At 31.6% G+C, this 14,238-nt stretch overlaps 1 long non-coding RNA gene across 1 annotated transcript in view; it reads right to left on the bottom strand.

Annotated features, from left to right (window-relative positions):
• The window catches only part of LOC106684651 (uncharacterized), a 112,540-nt gene that overhangs the window by 22,129 nt on the left and 76,173 nt on the right, over positions 1–14,238 (bottom strand). The window lies entirely within an intron of this gene.

Genomic DNA, 14,238 nt, shown 5'->3' with positions numbered 1-14,238 from the left:
ATACAATAATATTTACCATCTGTAACATGATATGTAATATAAAGAATGAAAAAAAAAGAAGCATTAAAACTAATGATCAGTTAAATGATGCAATATAAGAATACAATAAAAATAAGGATCTAAGTGTGTCTAAATAAATAATATATAATTAAACACACACACATACATTGCTAACTTTAATCGTATTATTATAAATCGAGGTCATTAAGTGAAGTTAAGAAAAAGTGCCTGTCCTTTTTATGGTCATTTGGTGGATCAATATATAGCAACATATCAATACTTGTAAACACTTTAATTATTTGTGATTTTAATTTTATTTTCTTAATGGTGCCTTACTGATATATTAGCCTATCTACCTGTTCAAAAGTGAAAGGACATTTTCGGAATATTCTAGTTGGTAAAACGGGACTGAGAATAAAGCAGTAAGCATTTAAAGATAGAGGATACAGCCTAGATATCCTCCGACAAGGGAACTAGGACGTCTTCTGAATAAGTTATCTTCTTAAATTAGGATCTTACCTAGGAATATTCTAAAAGCAAGATGGAGGAAATGTCTTTGCAGCACTAACTGGCTTGGCTTCAATTTATACCCATCTTAAAACTCAAGCTAACCTTGTTTTGATTAACGTATGTGAGTATATTTAATATTAGTTTATATTTCAAAGTATTAAATTTATGTAATTTAAGTTCACGTTGATAAAATTTCTGAATTATTGAAGGGATATATGAATTAAGAAATGATATGTTGACTTGAAAACTCTATGACACACGTCATTTTATATTTTATAGGATGATTTTATATATTTTTTCAATGATGATGAGTTTATAGTTGACCGTGTATTTATGTGATGAAGAGATGACTGGATAAGCGGTCAGTGTAGAACGCAAATAACTAGTGCCAACGTTTCGGCCAGAATTTCAGGCCTTCATAAGGGCTAAGAACAAAAAACAAGATAACAACTAATGAATAAAAGGATACATGGAATGATTAGAAAATAACTAACAATGTGGATACATAAATATTTTTGAAATACATGAATAGTTGAGGTAATATAAGAAGGTAAAGGCTGTATGGGAAGATTAATATCAAAATTAAGTAAGGAGAAAGAAATAAGATAACAAAATACAAATGAAAATATAGTTAGTAAATATATGTACAAAATGAAAATCATTTAAAATAATTTAATATATATATATTAAAGGAGAGATGGCTAAACAAAAAAGGGTACGCCTGGTAAATTTTCAACCTTAAACGTAGAAACTTTAGTAGAACTCCTATTGATCTAGTGTGGGGGCTATATTTCATTTCCAAAATGGATTTATAAGTAAAAAAAAAATTAAAAAAGATTATTTTTCACTCCCCCACCGTGTGAACCCCATTCCTTAAAAATCTACCTTGGATTGATTTTATGTTTACACTCAGTAACTGATTTAGTCCTTTGATAGAGAATTCTATTAAAAAATACGCCTTATTATTTATTGTATACAGGAAAAAGAAATAAAATAAAAACTGTATGTCCAGACGTTTTCCTTTACTCAATTTAAAATTTTTCCACCATTTTTAAACCACAATTAAAGGTACTCCTAGTAAGAGCCCAAGAGGAGAAAAAAGGCAGATATTTCACCCCAATTTTTTATTACTTTAATGAAAACTATGTATAATTACGAGTCGAAATTGATGATTCTGACAAGAACAGTTATGAGGAATTAAAATAACGGCAATTTCAAAACTTAAGAGCTCCATTGCGTTAAAATTACTCACTACACAAAAAAATCTAATATAACATCATTCAAAGTACATTTAATAAAATATGAGCCCTAATAGAACCAATTACGTTCAATAGTTCCCGATATATAGTTTTTTTTAAAAGCAACACTCCAAAGCAAAATAACCAAAAATCAGTAGTTAATTAATGATCTTTCAGCACATTTTTTTATGAAATGTTGCTTAATTAATATTGGGATAAACTATGCCTCAGGAATCATTAGACGTACAGATGTCAACTAGCGTTCAAATTAAAGCTAGTTCAATTATAAAGTAGTTTATGTTGTTTATCTTCCTGGGAGTAATAGTTTTGAGAAATAAAAAATGGTGACAGTTTCACGTTAGAAAAATATAATTTTTCATTTAGAGCTCTATATCTTTAAAAATACCAACACCACTAGAAAACCTAAGGGAATGTCATTTATAGTAGAGTAAATTTTCTAATATATGAACACTAATAGAGCTATTTACGTTCAACAGTATTCGAGATATAGCTTTTTAAAAAGCAACATTTCATAAAAAAATGTACTGAAAGATCACTAGTGAGTAAATTTATTTTGAGAAATCTATATCTTAAAAACTATTCGACATACAGATGCCTATTAGCACCAAAATTAAAGCTAATTTGACTAAAACAATAAATTGATAAAAAAGTATGTAAAATATTTTTTTTTTAAATTAATACAAAGAACTTGGGAATAATTAATATTTCTTGAAATTTATACATAAGTCCTTGTACACTAAAGATTAAAAATGTATCCATAAATGAATATTTCCATTGGTATGGGTACCAATAATGCATGACATTCTTCAAGTGAGACCTCTAAATTTAAACAAATATAAAATTTCATGAAAATATATTCTAATTATTACCAGAGGAAGAAATATGGAAAAGCGCAGTTTCAACCTGCAGTTCTTCAGGAGTGCAATTGCGCTCGGAATTTTCTAAAAAATTAATGAGATAGCTCTTCGGAAATGCTCAGTTTATAACGGTCATGCAATTAACGGAAAATGTTGGACTCCACTTTCTAGACCTTTCGACCTTTTGCTGGGGCTTTTAGATCTAAAATTAAAATCTTTCCCCTTACACCAGTTTCGTTGGGAATGAAAAATATAAAATACTAGCAGACCAGGAAATGTTTCGCAATTGCAACATTTGGGGATTATTAGATATAGATTATTAGTAATTCTTTTATATTAGTAAACTAATATAAAAGAATTACTAATAATCTATATCTAATAATAGATATAGATTATTAGATATAGATTATTAGGACGAAATTGAAATTTTGATATCAATAAATATATCTTATATTATTATTTTCAATCACATATGGGATTGATGATTGAATTGATTGCTTATTATATCTATTTGGTTTATAAATGTAAAGAACAATATACAATAAAAATAGGTGAATATATCTGGTATAGAGGATACACCTTACTAAACGATTTCTATACTCACAACTAATATTTGTGATTAGGGATCTGTGTAGGCAATTGACTATCATTTAGAATGTCCGGCGGTGTACAGCTTTCAATTTATAATAATAAATAAACGAAATTCAAACAGAACCTACTCAAATTATGCAATTTTTTTTAATATAGATAAAACACTAGTATCTTCACAAACAGTCGGAATTCAATGATTTTTTTTCTGTGAATTTTATAAGCATTAAAAAAAATCTCCAAATAAATCAAGTTGAAATATTTATAATCTTTAATTTCTTTTAAAAAGGGTATTTAAAGATTTCAGACGACACTAAAAACGAGTATGATTTGTTTTTTGTGAAAATTATAGGCTTACTTTAACTGAAGCCTCATTGGTTTCTATACCGAGTTGAAGTGGCTCTATTCAACCTCCCGAAGGCAATACCTCCTTGGTGTTTTCCTATTCCAAGTTCTTAAAATTAAAAAAAACCTACCTACTTCCTTGATATCCTTTAACTTACTATGTTAGCAAACATCCGCATTAATGTGAAAAATATGAGTAGGCATATATTGATAACAAAAAAAAAACGTAGCTAAACTAAGATCTTAATGTAAATTCATTTTGCTCACAGAAAACTTTATAATGTTTGTCAGATAAGTAATCATAATATGTGAACCAGGAATTTTTTTTTTCATTTTCATTTCATTAGGTTTTATATATTTTTTAAAAAATATAAAATCATTTACATTTATTTCTTATTCTTCAGAAAGAAAAAAATCGATTGGTATAAGATAATCGCGAAGAAAATGTAGGCTTTCTGAGCTACGCGTCAATAATTTTGTTCATAACTCTAATCTAACATTTCTAACAGGATAAATCGGGGATTTCAGTAACTTTAAACCTTGCCATGGCGACAGAAAACATTTTAAAAAATAAAATAGGTCCAGTATTTCAAAAGTTCATTGTGAACAAACATTAGCATTTATATTTGTAGATTTATGTTATTTAACCAAAAATAAGAATAAATTCTGGTCAATTAAGAGCAGAAATATGATAATTAATACATAAATAAAAAACATCAACAACTCTATAGCATTGACAAATTTGGATAAAATCACAAATAAGCCAATAAAAATGTTTATAAATTTTTGTTTTACAGAAGTTATTAAAAAATTAGGTTGCTTCTCCGGATAATTTCATAAGAAACTCGACCGCTAAACTGCCCATAGAAATAGGGGATGATTTTTTATTAATGGATATAGAGCTTTTTTTAGCGGCGGGACCTTTTGATACCAGTAGAAAAATGGTGAACCCTTTTCGTAAAATTAGGTACATGTAGGGGTACCTCTGTATAATCTGGTGGAAATAAATCTTCAAATGCCGCCTTTTCACTAGAAGCTAAGAAAGGATAGGATACCTACCCAAAGCTTTTACAAAACTGTGTGGAGTTGACGTAGTTGTTCATTTTTATATTATTTCGCGGGACTCCTGTGTTTCCAAACTCCAGATTTTATCGTGAAACCATTAGAAATAAAATTCAATATATTTTTTAATAATAAAATGGGGATAATTATTATTTGAAGATTACTTAGACTTCATAAAGTTGTAAATAACAAGGACCTTCGCGTAACTCATGTTCCCACAGGAGCGATGTATTAAGGAAGCTGTACGTCCAGGGGTTGACAATCTGATGAACCGGGCCTTCAAGGTTGTTCTCTGAAGGATATATGTCTTCGTTCTGTGGTAACTACCTCCAGAGTTATTGCTCATGCTACAGCCTAAGGAATGGCCCAAGACTTTTATTACCATCCGGAATTAGCATTGAACAATAAGATTCTTTATTAAACTTAACACTAATTGGTCCCTATTAATAACACAATAGCTAATATTTTAATTAAAAATTTTAATAATAATAAAAGAGTCTGAGAACCCGATGGTTCGATGCCGATTGTGCCAATTGCTACATACATTTTTCTAGTCAAGTCCTTCCAAACCCTAATCCACAAGATCAGCCTTGATGCGATCCTTCCATCTATGTTTCGGTCTGTCCCTCGGATCATTTTTTAGGGATCCGTTTGTAGCCAAGCCCCACAAGGTTAATGCCCTTTTATTTTGTAGCAATAATGTCACGATATTAACCTAATTTATACTTTTAACTTTTAAATGTGAAAGCTTAAATTATACAGGCCTTATATAAGATGGGACATGATAAAAAATAAAATTAACATTTAACTGGTGGTCAGGATAACATAAGCAACTAGTGAGGTTGGGTCTAACTGATTATTTATTTTATTAAATAAATTCGGTTTGGATGGTTATGGAGTTCATAATGGAAGAAATGATATCTGGTTTGGCCTAGATCGGTTACATATGGAACATTAAGGTCTTTATGTATGATTTGATTTGTGACAAAGTAAGGAGCATTGAGGATTTCAAGAAGTGTTTTGGATTGTAAGGATTGGATACGAGAGGAATTCGATGGTTTAGTGGAGCCCTAAAAGCACAACTGCGTAAGTCCTGACAGTCATTATTATAATTATGTAAATGAGTCTAAGAAAGGAATTAAATTGATTTTATTCAACTTAGTTTGTAAAAAAAAAAAAAATAAAAGAAATAAAAAAATTTAAGAAAATTTGAGGTTCCTTTTCCCCCTATATAAAAACTAAATGTTATACACATTTCTACCCCAACACAAAAGAATAAAGTAGGATTCACTAACAAAGATTTAGAAACTGACTTAAGTAAGCGTTGAACGCAAAGTAAGTATCTATTCTATATTTAGTATCTATTCTATATCTAGTATCTATTCTATCCACAACTTCTTTCACGCGGATATCCTGCGAGTGATTGTTGCGAGCTTTAGAAAGCTCCTTCGTTTGTTTTATTCCAGTTGACGCCTTTCCCCGAGTCGTTATTGTCTCATAGCGGTATAGTCATTACCGAGGGCTCATAGAGTGTAAGTCAGTTCACTTGTGAGAAGGGTGTCGTTAAATAACGGTAACATTGATGTCTGTTCTGAGCAATAAAGACCGTGGTCTCTCTAAGGGCAGATAGGAACGGAAGAAGTGCATAAATTGTTGTAAAAAAAATAATAATAATCTTAAATGGAGTTAAGTTCATTAATAATTATTATCACTTTTACAAACAAAGAAATACATTGAAATAAAATCAAGTTTGACGGGATGGTATATTCTGAACTAAGCTTTGGTCTCACCTCGGTCGTACCTTTCTGTAGATTCAGCACTTTTTGTATTAGGTTTTCGGTATTAACAGTCAACTGTCACATACCACCAAACTTTGAGTTGAATTGTATCATTACTAGTCTCAGAACAGATATTTTAATATTATTTACTGTGGCAATAATTCCCTATACATATTTTCTATTATTCAAAGATATATTGTTGTAGAATCAATGAGAAAAAGATATATAGAGGTGCGCTTGTTGATGAACACAAATAAGTAAAAACCTATTAGTGTCAACGTTTCGACTGGAATATCAGGCCTTCATCAGGACTAAGATAAAAAAACAAGATAACAACGATAATGAATAAAAGGAATTACAGAATAATTAGAAAATAAAACAATAATAAGCATTAGAGATGCATAAATATTATTAAAAGAAATTGTATCATCTAAGGATTATAAGCAGATAAAGGATATAGAAGAAAAAGTAATATAACAAAGGAAAAGAGATAGGTGAGAGAGGGGAAAAACAAAGAAATATTTAAAAAATACTTTTCGCTATTCCCTTGTTCCTTCCTTATTCACCTTTCTGGACTCAGTATATTTCCTTAGCTTTTATCAATTGTAACATATATCCTGTTTTTTTTTCTTGCCCATTGTATCATATTTATCGTTTTATCTTATTTCATGATCTTGTTTTTTAAATCGTTTTTAATTATTTTAGACATTAATTACATTTTTTAATATGTTTATTCTACTATTCACCATTTCGATTTTCTTCAGAACCTTTCATTATGTTAGCCTCTATATTTACTAGAACACTGTTACACAAAAAATTGTTATCATTTAGTTTGTACAATTCTTATCTCTTATATTATATTTATCTTCTATTTGTATCAATTTACTACTACCCACCTTGTTTATTGTTATGTATTTTTCCAAGCTTGTTTATTATTATTTTCTTAATATTTTTTCTCCGAATTAAGGTTGTTATTACGTTTTGTTTTTTTCAGCCCCGATGAAGACCTGAAATTCAGCATTTTTTCCTAACAACACCCCCAACCATCTCATCATATTAATCTACAATCAACTATTTACACATCGTATATGTATGTAAGTAAAATAATAGGATCAAAGAAATAAAAATATCAATGAGAAAATCTATTTAGTAAATATATATATAAAAAAAATTAAATTAAAGTAATGAAAAACTGAGGAATAAAATATAAAGTTATGTAATCCAAAAGGGAGTAATTAGTAATAATAACGTGGGTAAGGACCCAACATACGGGCGCAAGCGCAGATTTCCGTTACGCCTGTCTGTTAACTATTGTCTTATCGATATAATTACTAGATGCCTCCTGTTATTATTTCACTTAACCTGTACTCACAGACTAACTATATAAAATCATTCTTATTATTTTCAATATTGATCCCATAACAATTCAGCATTAAATAAATGGTTAAGAGCAGAATGTGAAATTTAGTAAACTATTAAGTATCTTTGTAATTTTTTTTAATATTTTACTGCCACACTTTTTCAGAAGAAAATTTTAAAATTTTGCAACGAGAATTAAGATTAAAAATTCTTTTCTGAAAACTGTTGTTTTTGTTAACTGTATAAATTGGAGTTAATCGATATTTCAACTGAAATGCTCATTTCCACAATTATAACAGAATTGTCACAGTGAACGATACAAAAATATTTGATCTGAGCGAGGATTAATTTCAACTCAAACTAGATTGCTAAGTAATAGTTTTGTGATGCGTGTACTGCAGCAGATTATTATACTTAAAACAGTCAAACTTTCCGAGAACCACATAGCTGACCAGGTTCGATTCCTACCTGGATCAGTCAGAATTTTTTTTTTCTCGAAAAATGAATCTTGACATTCCCACTCTGGAACTGTACAGGTTTTCCAAGGAAGACCTGAGTTCAGAAAAAAAAAAGTGTAACTTACTTTAATTATTTCTGCATTTTTTTTTGTTGATTTTTTTAAATTAGTTTTTTCGACTTTAAGGTACTAAAACTAAGTTCATGGATTATATTATTATTATAAAGAAATAAGCTGTAGTATAAATACAGACTATCATTATTGTTATATTGTTAAAGTACCAGGGAAGTATAAGTATTAGTGAGAATGCATCATGATGAGATTTGAGGAATAATTTTAAGTTTAAATTATTCGTATTAACCACTCACAAAGAATCATTATTTTTAAGTTACTCATATATAACATCTGTTTAATATTTAATCAAAATAACATCGACAAATATTTTATATGCACAAACACTGAAACTACAAACACTTTTTTTGTTATGTATTACTCCAAATTTTAATTGAAGGAAGAACTACCACAGAAAACTGGTTCACTACCATTAAAGCACAGTGGTTGAACAAATTGTAGATACGATCATATCTCGGGGATTTCTGTTTCGTGTTAAGGTATGTAACAATAATATAATCCTGAGGAAACAGTCAGATCGCGCTAATATGCATTGGATTTGTTTTATGATTTCTGGCAGGCCCAAAAATTATTTTAGCGATCAATTGAATCATATTGGCATTGATTAAAAAGGCTGAGGGAATATATTGTTTAAAATGGAAGGAAGCCATTTTTGCCCAAAATGCTCAGGGAGAAAGGATGTAATTGGAGTAGAAACACTAATGTTAGAGCTAGGCGAAACTTTCTATGAGGATTCATCATCAACAGATTGGGCTAAGAGAAAGGAAGCGTTAGATAAACTGCAAAAGGTCCTCCAAAGCAACGAATTATTGAAGGACGGGGATTATCGGCCATTACTCGATTATCTCCGCAGAATAATTATCTCAGACCTTTGCGTGATCGTCGTCGGATTGGCAGTCCAGTGTGTTACCAGCCTCGCCAAGAAGCTAGGTAAACACTTCGGCAAGTATGCAGAAGGGATGTGCCTGATGATGTTCGAAAAGTTCGTGGAGAAGAGGCAAAAGATGACCGAACTCCTCAGGGAAGCGGTCGACACAATTTTCGAAACGGCCAGGCTAGAGTCACTGCAAAACACAATCATAAGATTTCTCAAGCATCCAAATCCAAGCATCCGCTACGAGATAATTCTATTTCTAGCTAGAAATTTCCCTAAATGTAACAAAAGAGTGCTTTCCAACTTGCAGTTTCAACCTTTATTTCATAGCCTGAAGTCGCTCGTTACCGATGGGGATATAGTTATAAGAGAAAAAACTTTAGCGACACTTGGAGTAGCCGCACAAGTAGCAGGTGAAAAAGCAATACTACCGTACATAAGGGATCTCGACTTAGCGTCAAGGGCCAAGATTGAAGTCTATCAAATGCGGGCTTGGGAAACAGTAAAGACTTATAATGAAGTGAAATTTCCCAATTTCATAGAAAAGCCTAGGAAACCAGAAATTTCGGAATGTCCATTAAGTTTATCAACGTTATCAGAGATAGATATGTTTCTCAAAGAAGAAGTTAGTAAAATAGAAGAATCAGATCTAACCAGCACTAAATCAATGAACATGGACTTGATACTTGGTTTTGGATTGGATAGTGGAAAACAATCGTCGGAAGCAACCACAAATCTGGCACTAAAAGACATCAGTAACCTGCTAACAAAAAACATTTCGACAATCACTGAAGATAATAAGACGGAAAAGAGAACTTGTAAATTAGAGAAAAAAGAATTATCTCTACCTACAGCCTGTGAGCTACATGATAGTCCAGACCACGAGCCTTTTAATTTGTTATCGCGTTCAATTACCGGGGTTGAGGTGGGTAATTCCTCCAATGTAAACCAAAATGATAACAAAATCACGATTCGGAAGTTTACCAATAAATGCCTGACAGATTTAGCCCACTATATTACTGAGATGACCGGCAGGAATCGTTTAATCACCTATAAAGAACCAACAACTGAAAAAATTAATGAGATGGATGGCCAAAAAACTGAGGATACTAAATTTATTGGTCCCGTTCATGTCGAACCTGAAACCGAGGTAGAGGAAAGCCAAGTCAGTTTCACAAAAACGGAACTCAATGAACTGTTACATATACTTACTGCAGCGAGTTTTAGGGCTCGAGCAAGGGAAAAAGAAGGATCAAAAAAGAAATCGCATACTAAAAAACAACACCGGTACACGGCCATGAGCAGAGGTTTTTTAGGTAAGACTTTCAAAGATCACAAGGAGATACAGTGTACGAGCGCGGCCTGCTTGGAAGACAAGCCCACGCAAACCCTCCTCACGAGAGAGAACCCGACTTCGGTCAGCTGCATCGTCAACTGCTGTGAGAAGTGCACTCGTCTCTTGATGGCCAAAGCTCCAGCCAACTCCAACTACATCTTCCCCGTAAACACCGGCCTGAGGAACCCACACCTACCGGCTGACGAGTCATCAGACAACACCGTGTACCGAGAGCTCGTATCGTATAATAGAATGCGCCCCAAGACTGAATCCGACCTGACAAAGAACACAACAGAGAAGGATTTAGTCTCTAAGGAAAAAACTGACAAACTGTTACATAATCGGGAAATATTGCGCTCGTATGATATAAAAAATTTCGTTACATTACACAACGTGGATGTACATGGTAAACTGAATAAAAGTCAAAATATTTTTCGACGAACAGTAGCCATTGACAAATCGAGTACCATTTCCAATATTCAGCCAACGGAACATGGAAAGAAACCCAATTCCAAATACCGGGATAAGAAAATATATTTTAGAAAAGGTAAAGTTTCTACTTGCAATAAAACAACATTCGTGACGACGACCAGTCAGAGGAAAAGAAAGAAGCGAAAGAAGAATAACTCCACTTATGCCCGCCTCGACGACTTGTCTGAAGATCGAAAGGATTTTCTTGCAAACGAAGTATATAAGGGGGAGTCGAAACGCGCTATGAAGGTGAGGGTTATCAGGATAGAGTAAGTCGTAGGAGCGCTCTCTTCCATCTCTTGGCTCAACAATTACACAATAAAGTCAGTTTAAATCTTTACCATATTCACTTAATTGAGTTTAAACTTGGATTTTCCTATTATAAATGTACTCAAGATTTGATTAGCCAATATTTCTCCAAAGCAATAAAAATCTCTCGTAGAGGAATGAGCGTAGAGTGGAAAATTGTTATTCTAGTTTATCAAAAGCTAATTGATTATCAGAAATTTTTATTCATAAAAGAGACTTTCGTAGTTTCTGAATAATTTCTCACATTGTTAATCGTGGAAACAATGATATTGTATACTACAATATAGGAATCCGATGAAGACAATGATACTGCTATACTATAATATAGGAATCCGATGTAGACGATGATATTGCTTTACTATAATATAGGAATCCGATGTAGACAATGATATTGCTATACTATAATATAGGAATCCCATGTAAACAATGATATTGCTATACTATAATATAGGAATCCGGTGTAGACAATGATATTGCTATACTATAATATAGGAATTCGATCGTTCATTCCATAACACATGAATTGAAATAATTTCTAAATTAGCTAATGTCGCACTTAACCTGGAAATACTTTTATAGATAATTAATATAATAAGGTGTTTTTTCGTCTATAACTCCTATACGGTACGTCCTTACGAAACAATAAGAAATTAGAAAATAAAGAGTGAGTATCATAACATATTAATTCGGTGAATTAGGATGTTGTAAACTGAAACCCGTCATAAACCAAAAATCTAAATTTATTATAAAATGTTTAAAAAACTGAATTATATAACTACTAAATATGAATCAAAACTTAGCTCATTTCTTGCAGTTCTGTAACGGTTACTAAGCTGCTCATTATTTTGACCATGTAACTAGTTAAAAATTTACATTCGAATAGCCCCTAAGTCCTACAATGCTGGATTCTAGTAAAAAAAAAAGATAATAAAACAAATGAAAGAACATAAAATTATGCGTCGAATTAGTATCATAAAGTAATAATTATGTGGTGAAGTATGGTCATAAACCACCTGCTTCAACGGTTCCTTGTTACAGCTGGTTTGTTAAAATAAATATTAAATCAGAACAGATGTTTTATGATCATACTATATCACATAATTATTACTTTATGATACTAATTCGACTCATAATTTTATATTCTTTGACTTGATATGCAACAGCATTTTCACTAGAATCCTCAATAAGGACATAGGCGAAAAGCCAGAAGAAAGATCTATTCCAACAAGAATTTACAATCGTTACAGTTATAATAACAATAAGAGAACCCTGAGGTTCGATACCGATACCAACAGATGTTCCCTTCATACATCTGTCCAGTGACGCCCCTCCTGACCCAAATCTACTAAATCAGTTTTATGCTATCCTCCCATCTACGTTCCGGTCTACCCCTCGGACGTTTACTCGTCGTTTCAGTGTTTATTAATATTTTATTACTAAATTCTAACTATTACTTGTCGTTTATCCGTTTATTAGGTCCTACAACCTTAAACGCCCATCTTATTCGTCAAAACGTGCATTTTATTTACCAGGTGCATTTCCCTCATTTCAGCATAGTGTAGCCTTCTAAATTCGCTTATTAACTCATCCTTTTTTGTTCCGAATATTCTACGTAATACTTTATTTTGAAAAACCTTAAGGCGCTGTTCCTTAGCGTAAGATGTCACACTTCCAATCCGTAAAGAACCGAAGGGAGGGTATTAGTTTGGTAAATTCTATATTTGACGTTTTTGGACAGAAGGTTCGTGCTAAGAAATTTCGAATTTTAAAAATAATAAGCAATTCCTGCTTTTAACTACGCTTTTATATACTATGATAGGCTAAAGATCTGCCTGTTTAAATGTATTTCCTTCTATACCTGTATCGCCGAGATTACTCTCATTTTTACTGCTAATTATATTTTGTTTTATCCATATTAATTCCCAGACCTAGTTCCTTTCGAGAGCTTATTGTTTTACTGCGAACCATATATTTTATTTTATCCGTATTAATTTCCATACCTAGTTCCTTTCTAGAGCTTTTCAATGTAGTTGCATTTAGTTTTATTATTTCCTTGTCCTTACCCAATAATACCAAATCATCAACATACTAAAGCACCGGTATTTTGTCACCTAAAGTTATACTAGCGGTTAATTGAATCTTAAGGCTTTTTGAAATCTATATAAAGCTAATGAACTACTTCTATTGTATGAACGTTTATTCCAATTAATTCTCGAATATTTGCCGTAAACAATTTGATCAATAGTTGAACCATTACGCCTAAAACCACATTGTAATATATGATAAATGAGGAGAAGATGGTTGGGGGTGCGGTCAATGAAACACAAATAAGTATGACTAACTTATTTTAATGTGCCGACGTTTCGGCTAGAGTTTCTAGCCTTCTTCAGGGCTGTTCGCTGAAAGGTTGCGCGCCTAATCTCCATTAGGCGCGCAACCTAAAATAGGAAACAATGGATGAATAAAAAATACTAAAAAAAAAATAATAACGAAAAGGGTAAAAAGGGAAACTCCCTTCTGCATTGCGACTTCGTTAATCTGATGTTTTCTTTTCAGGTATAAAACTCAAATTCGTAACTCTCAAGAAACTCTAAAATAGGAATTTTATAGTAACAACAGTCTATCCACATAACTGTATGTTATATTACCCCTTTTGGCTTATACAACTTTATACTTTTATCTATAAAAATTTATAAATAATAGAATACATTAAAAACAAAATTAAATAAATTTGTTTTTTTCAGATGTACCACTATTAATGCAAAGCAGCATATACTTGCTTGATTTTGATATTTCTTTTTTGTATAACATATTTCCATAATGTTTTTTATATATATTCTAACACGGTTGTTATGTTGTGCTATACTTTAAATTATGTTCAAAACGTCAGCACTATAAAAA

Source organism: Halyomorpha halys, unplaced genomic scaffold, assembly GCF_000696795.3.
Source record: "Halyomorpha halys isolate HHAL.00 unplaced genomic scaffold, Hhal_1.1 Scaffold599.1, whole genome shotgun sequence".
NCBI lineage: Eukaryota > Metazoa > Arthropoda > Insecta > Hemiptera > Pentatomidae > Halyomorpha > Halyomorpha halys.
This window is presented reverse-complemented; position numbering and strand designations above follow the sequence as displayed.